The sequence below is a fragment of the Larus michahellis genome, chromosome Z, assembly GCF_964199755.1.
Source record: "Larus michahellis chromosome Z, bLarMic1.1, whole genome shotgun sequence".
NCBI lineage: Eukaryota > Metazoa > Chordata > Aves > Charadriiformes > Laridae > Larus > Larus michahellis.
In genome coordinates this window covers 57,326,225-57,340,175 of record NC_133930.1, presented here as the reverse complement: position 1 = coordinate 57,340,175, position 13,951 = coordinate 57,326,225, and the positions used below count along the sequence as shown (strand labels likewise).

Sequence of the window (13,951 nt, the reverse complement as noted above, 5' to 3'; positions counted from 1 at the left end):
TTTTCTTTTTTCTTGGTAAATGGAAGCTATTATCTGCCGAGAGTCTCACAGCTACAACAGCTGCCTAGCTGCCGCGCTGTGCTGGAAGGAGCATCCCAGACCCCCGACGCCCGCAGCGACAGCAGGTGTCTCTGCTTCCCAGCACATCCCGCCGCAGATCCCAGCACATCCCGCCCGGCCCCGGCCCTGCCGCCTCTCCCTCCTGCCCAAACCCCAGCCGCAGCCACCGGCAGAGAGAAAACCTGACCGCTGACCGCTCTTCTTCTGTGAAAAAGGAGATGATGCTCTAATGGCACAACTTCCCCGTATGTGAAGTGCAAAGAGCAAAATTCCGTCTATAGGCAAAGAAATACTTCGCAGTTATGCAAACGCAGACTTCCCCTTGCAAAAGCTAATTTGGTAGATTAGCTACTGTCCTCATTATTTATGAGTGCTTTCCGTATTTAAAACATATTACTATTTCTTTATCGTGCAGAGGCTGTGTTGCGGGGGCGGTACGACATTTGTCAGTCTGTTTTGGTCTGCCTTGTGTATAAAGACACAAGTAGTGGTTGCTTAGTTTCACGAAACATTTTCCTTCCCGTGCCCCGTGCTGGACTTTAGTCACGAAGCAGGCTCACGGGTCTGTTTACCTGAAATATTTGGGGGATAACGAGTATCACCAATTAAACGGGGGAGCGTAAAAGTAACGACGCCTTTCTTTTCTCAAACAGTACCGGAGGGGAGCACATGACGCCTGTTCTTCCGTGGATTTGGGTCTCCTGAGGGAGCGGACGACCAGGTCCTGCTGGTGGCACCGAAGGCGCTCTGAAGATTTTATTCCTGGGTCACCTGCAGGGTAGGTACCCACCCTTCACCGGCCGAGCAAGGGACCTCTGAAGTCCCTATGTAGTTTTCATTTTGCCTGCAAGCGATCGCAGGGAGGCTGTTTTGGGGCGGGATGATGGGGGGGGAAACAGCATCCGCGGGCGACACCAGCCCGAAAGCGTGTAAGTGGCCAAGTGTCTGCCTGTCTGTCCGTCGCTCGGACACCGCCCCGGGGGCCGGGGCCAGGGGCGTGTGGAGGGCCGGGCCGGGCGGAGGAGGGGCTGAGCCCCGCCGGCTCCGCCGCACTCACCGCCCCTCCCTCGGCGCGGCGGCGGCGCGGAACCCGGCGGCAGCTCCCGGTGGCGGATCCCGCTCGGACGGGGAGGGCGCCCGCGAGACAGGTAGGCAGGGATCCCTCCCGTCCGTCCCGTCCTCTCCCGTCCCGTCCCGCAGGCGCCGGGCGCGGGTGCGGCGGAGCAGCGCGGCGGCATCCCGGGTCGGGCGGCGGCATCCTGAGGGGAGCGAGGCGGCATCCCGAAGGGAGCAAGGCAGCATCCCCGGGGGGAGCGAGGCGGCATCGCCCCCGGAGTGGAGCGGGGGCTGCCCTCAGTGGGATGCTCGCCCCGCTGGTGGGTACCGCCGCTTTGTCAGAGCAGCCGGGCGCCCGCGCGTGTTTCGCTCCGCGTTGTCGCTGGTGGCGGGGGGAACACCGGGCTGGTGGGGCGGCTCCGGCGTCCGGGCAGGCTCGTCGCGCTGTCCCCAGCTGGCGTCGCCTCACTCTCCCGCCCCGGCCGTCCACAGACGGGACGAGTCGGTTCAGGCTCCCCGCAGAGCAGATTTGCGCGAAAGATGGGTATTTTAAAGGTTACCGTTCGTTTTCACGGAAGGCTTTTGGCAGTCCTGAACAGAGGCCGCAATGAGGGTACATACGGAGACAGAGGGATGTTTGTGTATATATGTAAATAAACATGACCTGCACGTGAAAACGTACATCTGTTTAATAACTTGACTTCATTGCTCCAGCATATGTCTTTCAGCAGAAGCTGCCTAGAGAAATTCTCAGTTGCGTGGTATCCTGTACAGATTTTCTTTTGGCGACAGTCATAGTAGTGTAAATATTTCCTATTTTGTGTTTCAGCCAAGAAGTAGGCTCGATCTGGAAATGTAGGCACAAATCAATTAGGAAAAATAAGCAGCTGCTTTTCCTAGAATGAGCTGGGAATGCAGGGCTTTTTGGTAACCTTATAAATTACTTAAACGTTGCTGCCAGTCATTGAGTAAATGTACTCAAAGCAGACATATATTTCCCGGAATCGTGTACAGCTCTCAAGTTTTTCTCAAGTACAAACTTTTGATGGTAGAGTGAGTTTAAAACCTCAGTTTGGAACATGCCGTCAGTACTGAAGATGTTTCATGGCATACTTTCTCAGGTTTGTAACTGAGCTTTGGCAGCAGCAGTTTGGAAAGCTGATTAACATAATGACTCTATTTAGGAAAAATGTTTTTATCCAGCAACTTGGAAGAACAAAAAAAAAAAAAAAAAAGCCAAGTCTGGAAAATGACATTTGTTTCCCTGCAGATAAGCTACAGAACAACTCCGAAAAGTCTTAGATGCTTTGACTGAGCAGCATGTCTGATGTGAGTCTGAAACTGAAAGCTGCCTTCAGGCTTCAGTTTCCTTGTCAACACCCCTAAATGGCATTTTTGCCCAATAACACAATACCGGGAGTAAAGCATACGTAATTAGGTATGTGCGTTCTTCTTGAAGCGCAGGGGGGACGTGCAAGTGTCTGAGCTGGAGACAGAATTTAGGAAAATAACAGCTTGGGTGGCCAAATTATCTGTATCAGTTGCTACTCAGTAGCCCTGAAAATGAAATGGTATTAGGGAGCCTGTTTTTATTTTCCATCTCAAGTCAGAAAGGCCAGCTGGGCAGGTGTGCTCCATATTTTTAATAAGCTGGACAAACAACGTAATTCAGGCCCAGGTTCCTACTTGTTTGCTCATATAACTGGGCACTTGCACAGCATCAGAACATGGTACCTTATCTAGTAAAACTTTTTCTATTTTTCTTACACAGACAACTGTAAGTACCATGTGGCCCTGTCATACAATCAAATTTAAATGCATATTGCTCCCAAAAGAGGTGGATCATAATGTTAGCATTGGTTGTTAGTATGCTGTGGAAATGGCATGGCTTTGCGTTTGGCTTCTTAAGATGTTGCAGTCGTACGTCTGGAGTGTTACAAGTCTCTGCTAGAACACAAGCAGTTCACAGGATTGGCAGTGAATTTTCTGTGTCTCGCTCACTCATTACAATCCACATCTCGCAAAAAAATTCTCAGCTGCTGGCTGCTCAGTGGCCTGTGTGAAGTTGTATCTACTTAATTTCCCTGGAAATCACTTATCAGAGATCCCCTGTTTTGAGTATCAGGTGGTGACAGGACGGATCTGTTCTCCAGGGGCCGGGCTGTGCACGCCAGTTCCGACTCCCCACGGACAGCCCCCATAGACAGAAACTGCACTGCCTTTGCCTCAATAGTGTGATCCTTTAGCCCTTTGGATACCATACATTTTAACATTTTGGGGCTCTAGCTAAAATATGCATGGCTAATGCCAACACTCTAAATGCAACTGGCGGTGTGGGGTGGTGTCCTTACAAGGTGGGTACCAGCAGGACCTCTCCAGGGCTTTCAATGTTTAAACGAGCTGTTCTTGCCCCGCAGGTGAACAGAAGAACAAGCGAACAGTCCTTTGGTGACTCTCATAACCCTGCTTCCCACAAAAGGATGCATTTTGCTGTATGAGGGCATACACCTAGCAAATACAGTTTAACAAAAGCAGTTAACTCATCTATGCAAAGAACACGGGAACCGTGCATTAACATACTTAAGTTTGATTAACATCTAACAGAGTTTGGAGTGGGCTTTTGACTGCAGCTGCTGAGGATCCCTTGAATTTATATTCAGATTACTTGGCAGGAGTTCTGCACCGTGTCTCTACATACCTTTTTCTTGTCTAGGCATTTTCACTTTTTCTCATTAGGGGAAGTAAGTGGCTTTTGAGGAAGGAAAAAAAGAAACAGATTCTTTGCATACATGCTACAGCCTTAGTCAAAACAAAGATGTGTTGATCCTTCCATGGAGAATACTGTAACATTCAGTTTTTAAATGGAACACAGTGTAGAGCAATAAAATCCACATGAGCCTTTCTTTAGATGTGGAGTGGAATGATGTAGTGGAATTACAGTCAAAAGTTCTTACATCCTTACTTCCCCTAAGCAGTGTCTTCCTTGATGGATGATGCCAGTGGCACCAGAATTTACTGTATCATAGTTATGTTACAGACTCACTGTCAGCAATGGAATTTGACCCTGATTTTTACTATTGAGAGATGAGTTTCCCAGTAATTGGTACGCATATTCCCCTTTGAAGATTTGAAACAGACCCTAGAATCAGCATACCATAAACTTAGAAATAACTGCATTATTTTTTCACCTATGAGAAGAATCTGTGTCTTGATGTTCCAAATGTTTTTTTCTTATAAAAACAGTATCGTCTAAAGCCATCTGTCATAAAAATAGGAGTAGTATTCTGGGGAGGGATTGGCTTCATTAGAATAGCTTTATTGATTGTGTCAGCATTCTTGTTAATTAACCTATTCAAACTGTCTGGTCTTTAATTGATGTTTTGCTTATGTAAGGATTTGTGGTTCATGCCTTTGGATGTACACATTAGGTTTATATTAAAATGTAGACAGCCAGCTCTTCATGTTTTATCTGTGTTTTGTATCTGATTGTCAGAGAAATTAGCCCATAGTCAGCAATGAGGTACTAATTCTGAGCCCTTTTGATGTGCAAGACAACGAAAGAATATAGATTGGGAAGCACAAAGCATAATTTTAACTTTGACACTGACTTGCTGTGTGACCTCAGGAAAGAAATTTAATCGTTTTTCTGCTGCTGTAAAAGAACACTGTTCTAAGCCTACCAAATTATTTTTGTTGAACACACAGAGATGCAAGTTAAGTCCTGCAAAGAAACTTGAATATAAAGACTTCATATTAATGTGTCTTATATTTAAAATAGAAACACTAGCACGAACAGCTGTTAGGTTGTCCCACCCCTACAGTAACAGGAGCTTTACAACAGCACAAAAACAATAACAAAAATGATCCTGCCTTTTATAATCTAAAACTTAAGACAAAAGACAATAGGCAATAAAGAAGGACAATGAAATAATGAAAACAGCTGTTAAGCCACAGTCATATTATATTATTCATCAGAAATCATGGAAATGAAAACATTTAAAAGGGATTAATGATGTTTTTTTTCAGGTGAGAGTCCTCAAATAGGAGACTGTGTAGAAGTACTTCTCTGAAACAGCAGTATATTACCAATTACCAAAGAAAGGGTCAACATCTTGTTAAGTATGAGAAATGTTGGGCCGTGAAAGGCAAGGGGAGACTCAGAGGAGTCATGACCTTAGGGTGATGCAAAAGGTGGATTTGTCAGGCTGGACGAGAGAAGACCATCAGGGTTTTGTGGCATGGGTGAAGTTGTCCAGGCATGAGACTGGGGGGCCCTGACCCAGCCCGAAGGTGTCTCTCATGGGCAGTGATGGTCTGGGAGAGTGTGCTTGAAACAGTGGCAGAGGATGTAGAGAAGAGGGAGGGCTTGTTAAGACTGCTCAAGAAAAAAGAATGATCAAGAGAACAATAATGTGTGTTTAGGGCGATGGCCAAGTCTATGAGCAGTAGCAGGGTGGAATACCTAACCAGAGTTTAGCAGAAGATATATTACTTTAATGCAAAGGAAAGAAAAATGAACTGGACAGAAAACAATAAGCAAACTGGTAGTTTGCTGCTCCATGCATACCCCCATTTCTTTTGGAAAGAAGCCATTGCTTTGTAAAGCTTTCTGTACATGGCAAGCATTATGCTATGAGTACTTCCTGCATTGTGCTTACGTCTTTCAGGGGTAGATCCTGTAAAGCCCTCTTCAAAGCGAGTAGTGCTGTATTCCATAAGTAACTGTATGAGACAAATATGTGCAGCACAAAATGATTCAGAGAGACAGTAAGGGCAGGAGGATGTCGTTCTTAACATATTTTGGTCTTAGCTCTGTGAGAATATTTTTCATTAATGAAAACAAAGACATCCATGCAAGGTCTCAATGAGTTCAGTGTGTTCACAGCATCTTTTGAAGTCTCTCCTATACAGAAATCTTGTTTATCTCCTTCTCAGACTTTTTTTTGGGTTCTTGGTGAATTTAAAGGATTTACACAGCCAGTAATAACATTGTCACCTGGTAAGTTACTCATTTTTGTCTTGTGGAAACATTTTGATTTTATCTTGCAGACGTTTTTCTGAAGTGCAGGAGAAAAAAACATCCAAGGTGGAGATAACTTTGAGTTGGGATTTTTCCCGTCTCCAACTGTTACTTGGAACAAAATACTCTGCTGTCAAAGGGCTTGGGAAAAGTCATGATGAGATCCTCACCCATGGTTCACAGTGGATGTGGCAGTGCCCTGCCGTCATGCTGTGGCTTCGCAGCCGTAACAGCCCGGGGTGTGGGAGCTGCCCAAGAGCTCCCTGGCTCCGGCTCTGCCCCATGCCTTGGGGTTCCCCATGGGGAGCCAGGCACGTGCTGGAGGAAGCGGCACGCTGCAATCTCGTTTTGACACGCAATTCTTGACCATCGTAATTCATACCTAAAGATCAGGGCTAAAGGGTGCATCTGCCTTTTGCGTTGTAGCGGCAGGCAGGAGCAGCCGGGTTGTTAGCCGGTGGAACAAAGGGGAGGAATTTGCAGCTGTGGTGTTGTGCTTGTCTTCTAAACTGGGTTTTAGGAGGATCCCACTACCATGGTGGTATCCTTCTGACCTCACATACTGCAAAGGTGAACTGAATCAACTTTATTTTTATGTTTTCACCGTTGTAGGCTTCATTCAGACCTTCTGTACTACAGCAGTCTATTTTTTATTAACCACGTTGCTCGGCACTTGAGTTTGGTGTTGATTCACACATAGGGATTTAGATCATGGCTATTTTATGTTGCTTACCCCTTTCTTCATGTGACCCACAGAGAAGTTTCAGAATCAGTTGATTTGGATGAGAGCTTTTGAATCCTGACTTTCAAAGTTTCAGCATTGCTGAACTGCTTTACTAAAGAGGAGCAAAAGAGTTTCAATCACAGGGCTCTGCCAAAAAGAGCCCCCAAAGTGAATGTTTTGTGTGAAAGCATGCCTTGCAGTTTAAGCCCGGAGTGACAATGATTGTAACACAACACTGTTCATGTGACAGCCAGACAAAGAGGCCATTATGCACGGCTGGCTGGCATCAGATCCTCCCAAAGCCAATAGTCAGTCGGAGCTTGGTCGCCCCGAGAACATGAATACAGTGGAAGCGCTTGCATGTTAAAAAAAGAGAAGACATATGTGTGTGTGCAGGAACGCATATGTGTCTACGTGCCAAGGTCCAGTTAAGTTCTAAGTACAAAATGACACAATGGATTTGTTTGGGGTTTTTTTTTTTTTTTTTGGAAGTGGCTGTCAGGAATCAGCAAAAAACCTGTAATGTAGCACTGAGGACAGACATGGTGGGAACACGACAGAGTATGTCAACTGACCAAGTAGATCTTCCAGTTCCCTTGCTCCATGCTGCAAGATTGCTTCCTACAGTGTGCTTTTGAGCATGTATAACTTAGTTTTAGTTTCCTCTAAAGTGTGGACAAAATCTTGGACTGCTCTGGTCTGTCAACACACAGCTGTTACGATCACTGAAACTAAGGCAAAAATAATGCTTATGTGTGTTTGTGGGAAGCATTTGTTTGGTGACTTAGAAACCCTCTTCAAAGGGTTCAAGACCATGGGCAAGAATCAGAGCACTTGGTACATGAAGAAACATCCCTGACAACTTGTGAGCTGCAGCAATCTTGGCCCCAAAGGCAGCATGCTTGCGTCAGCCATTGTAAATCTACTTAAAAAATAGGGTACGGCAGCTGGAGTGGAAAGCTCTTCAATTAGAAATGTATTTGTTTAAAAACAACTGTTTCGCCTTTGCAGCCCTGAGGGCGGGATTGTCTTCTCCAGCGCACAGGAGGTGGCACCAGATGATGGCCAGAGTCACTGGTGTTCACACCCAGCAAAGGCGCTTTGACCTCATTCTCTAGCTACAGCTGTAGGTTATTTCCCTCCCCCCCATTTTTTCTTTTTTTTTCCTTTTTTTCCCTCTTTTTTCTTTTTCATTCTTTCCCCTTTTCTGCCTCTCCCCCCTGTCCCCTTTCCTTCTTTTTCTTTCTCCTTTTCTTTCCCCTTTTCTTCTTTTTTTCCACCTCTCTCCTTCCTCCTCCTTCCCCCCTTCCTTTTTCTTTTTTCTTATTCTGATTGAGGACCTTATTAAATTAGTGTTTGGTTTTGAATGGTATTTGCTCCTAAACACTTAAGGGAAACACATCATTTACCAAGCAGTCTTTGCCTGTTTGTTGGTATATTGCTACTGGTATAACAAAAAAAAAGTGCCCTGAATTACATTTCTTTAATTTCATGTGAGGTTCAAGTATGTTTTTTCATTTTGCTGTGACTGTTACACTTTCTGAATGCAGAAATTCAAAATATTTTTGTTTATACTGACACATTTTTCCTACTTTGTTTACACTTTCCTAGTGAATATTTTATTTTAGAGAAGCTTTTGAAGTGCAAAGAGGAACAGAAAGCATTTATTGCAACTGGTGACGGAGTAGTATTATATAATTAATCTTTTTATTTATTCAGTTCTCCATCATTAGGCTTTTGTTCAGAGGGTTTTTTGTCTATAGTTTTGGGAAAGACAATCACCGAAATTACTTATGCCTGTATCGAGGACTTTGTGTCATCAAGAATTAATCTGAAGAGGCCCAGGCTATATTTTGTGTTTGTGGTACAAATGGTAAATCAAGAAACATGGTATATTAGTAGTATCTACTTAAATACACAATGCAAGTGCCTGAAGAGCTGATGATTTTGTTACTCCTGCCTGCACCAACGAAGGGGCCAAGCTCTGTCCTGCTCCATCCAGTGTGTGCGGAAGGCTGCCCCCGGCCCCCAGCCCTTCCATGCACTCACCCCCCACTGCAAAAACATGCATGTTTGCTCACAAACTCCTTTTTACACCAAGTTGCCCGTGTTTGGCTATCAAAACTACACAGCTTAATGATTTTGTGTAAATTTTACATGTCAGTAAGAATCCCAGCCAATTTTGGCCTGACACTTGGATGTTTTTTTTGGTGGCTGTTTCTTCTTTCTTGAACCTTGGTGTGCTTGAGGAGTTTCACTGCTCCTGGGAAAAACCCCAGAGGTGTTTGGTTTAGGGAGCAAGGTTGGCCTAGCTAGACTCCTGACCAGCTTCTTCCTCCAGCATTTACCTTACCTGTTTTAGTAAATATTTTTAATGGAAAGAAATACTGAGGATACAGCCCAGCTGGTGTCAGAGGGAGACTGAGCTGTCGGTCTGAGAAATTCAGGGATCTGTCTAAGTCAGGTGAATAAATGCTTGCTGAGGGTAAAGCTGGGCTAGACAGGCTGTTTTTTTCAAACAGTCCTCAAGAAAAGTATTGGCACTTAATAATTTTTTTAGACTGTGTTAGAAGGGTGCTAGACTGCATAGAAGTTAGGATTTCCTTTTCTCTATGGAAATGATGCCTGCGATCTCTGTATGGACTGCCATTAAAGGATGTTTGTAGGCCTCTGCACAGCCTTATGGCAGCAGTGGATTTTAATTATCCATATAATTACTTTTTGGCGCATAAGAATCTCTTAAATTATAATGTCACTACGAATGTCCTAAATGTACGTGTTATGTGCAACAGCACGTTGTCTGTCTTCTGAAGACAGCAAAGCGAATAGCCTCTGCAAATCTGAAATGACATCTCTCACGTGGCCCTTTTACTCAGCGAAAGGAAGTTATTACTTCCAAATACTAACGTTTGGATTTGTACAAATGAACTGCTGTCCTGGGTACGTGTTACTGTTCATGTCGCATCTGCCTGTACCTTGTTTGGTTTTGGGACCACAAAAGACAAGGACATTTGAGTATGTATTTTAAAAATGATGGTTAAGGCTTAATGCAGAGATGGTGCTGTAAGATTCTTGCCTGCTATGTACGGTTGGTATAGGTGTCGCTGTCTCTCATGATGCAAGCTCTCACGGCCCCGTTTGATGTTGTCAGGTCCACCTATGCTTTTGGTATTATCTGATGCATTGGCAGCATCCAAATTACTTCGTTCAGTGACATCAAAATACAGGAGCTTTGAAACTTGTGAAATTTTTTTTTTTTGTAATGCAATTAGGAGACTGAGGAATCTAAACACCTCAAGAAGATTTCGTGTAAAGATGGGAAGGAGATTTATCGGTTGTGTTCAACAAGTCTTAGTTTATATCCTCTCTAGAGTGGTGTTCACTTTCATAGCAAATCTAGATAATTGTAATAGTAATAAACAGACACCTAAGTCTAAACAGAATTTTTGTGAACTCCTAAATGGGAGTCCCATTTGCTCACTTGTACCATTGTCCTGTTTGCCCCTAATTTTGTGATGCTACTTCCAGAGTTATTACTTATGTGCTTTGTGAGTTCTTGTGTGCTTCGTGAGTGAGCAAGTGAATATCCACAAACCCTGGGCGGTTCTTCCGTCAGAGACTGCGTGTGTCCCCCCTGCTACTTCACAGTCCCTTCTCCTGGATAAAGGCCATGTTCCTCCAAGCTGCAAAGGTGAAGCAGTTATGAAGTAATTAATATCAGTCCACCTTGGCTGTGTGTTTGTTGGAGAGCATCGAGAAGAGGCAGAATAAATTGTCTGGTGCCATTATTCCTGCAGGGTGGTGTTGCTTTGCCAGTGGGCGAGAGTTTCTGATACACTGCAGCTATCTATCTGTCTGTCTGTCTGTCTGTCTGTCCATCTATCTATCTATCTATCTATCTATCTATCTATCTATCTATCTATCTATCTCTCTATCTCTCTATCTGTCTATTTTAGTGGATTCTGATTAACCACATGATTGCTTTGCATACAAATGCCAATTAAGACATTGAGTTTTCTCCTGCCATGACAAAGACCTGGGCACCTGCAGCCAGAGGACGGCTGCTGCCCCTCTTTTGCACTGGTGTTGACTTCCTGGCATGACCCATGGGAAAGAAAAAATACCTAACGCTCTGCAGTTTCTCAATGTCATGTTTATGAAGAGAGGAACCGTAAGTTCAGGAGCAAAAAACCTCACCTCCCAGGCCCTGCTGGCTGTTTCGCTTCTCTGCCGAGGTGCAGGAAGGCTGTTGGTCTACCAAATGTAACAGCCCCGATAGAACTGTCTCTTTCCCTTCCCATGCAGTGGACTGAGGTCTTAAATCTTGGCCAGGGTGTGGGCTTCATGTGGGCTTGGATGCTCTGGCTGTAAGAACGGGTGCTGAGGGATGAGCTTTGCCTTTCCAGCAGATTGAGGAGGCATTCCCCCTGTACGGGAGCCTCCACGCCGCCTGATCAGGTGTTGGATAGTGGGGACTGCGCCTTCCTCTGGTTTTCAGTTTTGACAACGGTGTTTCTAAAGAAAATTTCACAATGTGCCACAGTCTGCCTGACACCATTGCTCTGTCACTGTCGAAATCATAGGCTGCCTCTTCACTGCCCTCTTTTTGCCTAGGAAAACACCCCTTAACACACTCGTCCCCTTCCCTCCGACTTCCTTCTTCTTCGACAGTGAAAACGTAAAAGCAGAAAAATCGTTCAGGTGCTTTTTTCCGCCCCGGCCACCGACCGTGCAGGAGCTGAGGGAGACCTCTCGGGGCAGAGACAGGGATGGGGGCATTTACCAGTGGCACCACCAGCTTTTGCGTTTAACTCGTGTCTCCGCCTGCTCTGTAACGGAGCTTTAGTGCTGCTTTAATCCACGCCACATGCGGGTGACCCGAGCAAACCCTGTGGGAAGACAGAAGCCCTGTTGTGTGTTTGCGGAGCAGTTGCTCGGAAGCTGATGTACAGCTGTGGCCAGGCTTGTTTGGAAGTGAAGAGTAACTTGATCTTTTAATCTTCCCCCCCACCCCCACCCCCCCCTTTTTTTTTTTTTTTTTCCCCTCCCCAGGCTGATATTGTAAATAACAACTGTTTCTGAAGGGTACCTGCCAGTGGGATTGAAATGCGTATTTTAAATTGAGGGGTAGATTTCATGAAGATTTTAGCTGTGTGCAAAAAATGTGCTTTTTTTTTAATAAATTAATTTTAGCTAGTTTCGTTTCTTTTAAAATAAAAGGCATAAGAGAACAGAGACTGATTTTCTTGCTTGCACTGAGTAAACCAGGAATAACTCAAGTGAAATCAATGGACTTGCAAGGTAATGGAGGTGAGCTGCATGAACACGGATCCCTTGTGCATCGCCTGGGTAGTGCATTGAACACACATGTCTGTGCTGTCCAGATATCCCAAAGCTGCCTCCACCTAAGTCAGAACAACTGACCTCTTTTTATAGATTAATAAATTTTCTTTCAGAAAAAAGGGGAGTTGCCAGCTCTGTAGTGGACTCTGCTGAGAATCCATAGCAACATTAGTGCTCTTTATGCTTTAGGGTTGTTTCAGATTAGAGGCACTACACGTTGCAAATACTGCTGTGCAGGTATGCCACAGGGCTTCATCACTTTAAGACAGAAGATGGTACTGAATAGAAGTGAGATTCGCTGGTTCCAGGGAAGTTGTTTAAACTCCGAACCCACAAAAGAGTTCATTTTTAATTATTGAATTAAGAAGATTGGGTGAGGAGTTGTTGAAAAACGAGACAAAAACATAGCAAGAGAGATGCTTCCTTGCTTTAAGTATCCCCACTGCTGTCAGTAGATTTTTCCATCTCCATAACCCATTTCAGAGAGCTGGGAGACTTAATCTCATCTCTGGAACAATACTGTTCTTCTGCAACTTTAATGCACTTTCAAGATATGCTCCATTTTTTCATGCTGAACACTAGTTCATGCCAATTTGCATTATGTATGAATAATGACAGCCAGGATATGCATTCATGCTAAGTGAACCTCAAAGGATGCAGTGATTTGGGGTTCTGGTCTGTGCCAATAAATTACAGAAGAATCTTTTTGTGTCTTTGCAGACCGTCAACCTTTCTGTATGTACCACACCCTTTTACAAGTTGATTTTTATTTTGACAGTAGAACAACTTCAGAAAACAGATTTTTGTTTGGTTTGGTTTGCTAAAGTAGTGCTGGGATGCAGGAAGGAGGTGCTTTTTCTCATCTAGCAATGAGAGAAGATGTAAAAAAAGTTTGAGGTCCCTGCCTCTTGGTCTTCAGTAGGAAGGTTTTGGAATGAAGTAGAAATCCATTTGCAGTCACTCCAAAGGCTGCATCCTAGGATGTACTTTAAGCTTCCTCTTCTCCTGTGGGAGTCTCTCACTACACTTCCAAAAACTATCCTGCTTTCTGTTCTATTGCCTATCTCCAGGGAAATACCAAAGTTTTAGTACATCAAGTTTTTTTCTTCGGCATATATGTGTGTTTTTCTTCATTGCAGTTTACAAGAATACCAGTGGGAAAAATAAAGAAATGAAAAAGCAGACAGACAAGAGGGCATTATTGGCCTCTTCAGAGGTGACCCAAATCTGTTAAAAATTCTCTCAGTCATGATATTGTCTGTGGTGATTCCTTTGTAAATGTTTAAGATCCAAAAGTCTGTATTTCAGGATTCTGATGCTATATCCACGGTAAGAACTGTAAGCACAATGTGCATGCTATTGCCACTGTGAAAAAATATTGAACTGGTGGCATGGGTCCTAAGAATAGGCTGAAAATAGAGACCAGCAGACCTAAATTCTGTTTTTAGATCTGCTGTTGATTTGTTTTATGAAATGAGGCAAAACATTTAGACAGGAGTCTAAGTAGTTTCCATATACAGTGGGGTTACTGAGAGTAGCCTTACGAACAAAACGCCTTACAGTGTTAGAAAAAGTATTGTAGATCTTACAGGGAGTTACATTGATAAAAATACCATATGCGAGATTATTTACATAACATATACCTAAAAATAAGTGTGCTTAAGTAAGTGAATCCCATCTTTTGCTAAATTAAAGAGATTGAGGGAGATCAGGTATTTGGAAAACACACATGAGAGGGAAGAGACCCC

At 44.2% G+C, this 13,951-nt stretch overlaps 1 protein-coding gene across 1 annotated transcript in view; it reads left to right on the top strand.

Annotated features, from left to right (window-relative positions):
• The first annotated feature begins 1,132 nt into the window (after nt 1–1,132).
• MEGF10 (multiple EGF like domains 10) overlaps nt 1,133–13,951 on the top strand; it is a 105,502-nt gene continuing 92,683 nt past the window's right edge. The window contains exon 1 of the mRNA XM_074570204.1: nt 1,133–1,208. The gene's annotated coding sequence lies outside the window, so the exon portion shown is untranslated. The remainder of the gene's footprint in view (nt 1,209–13,951) is intronic.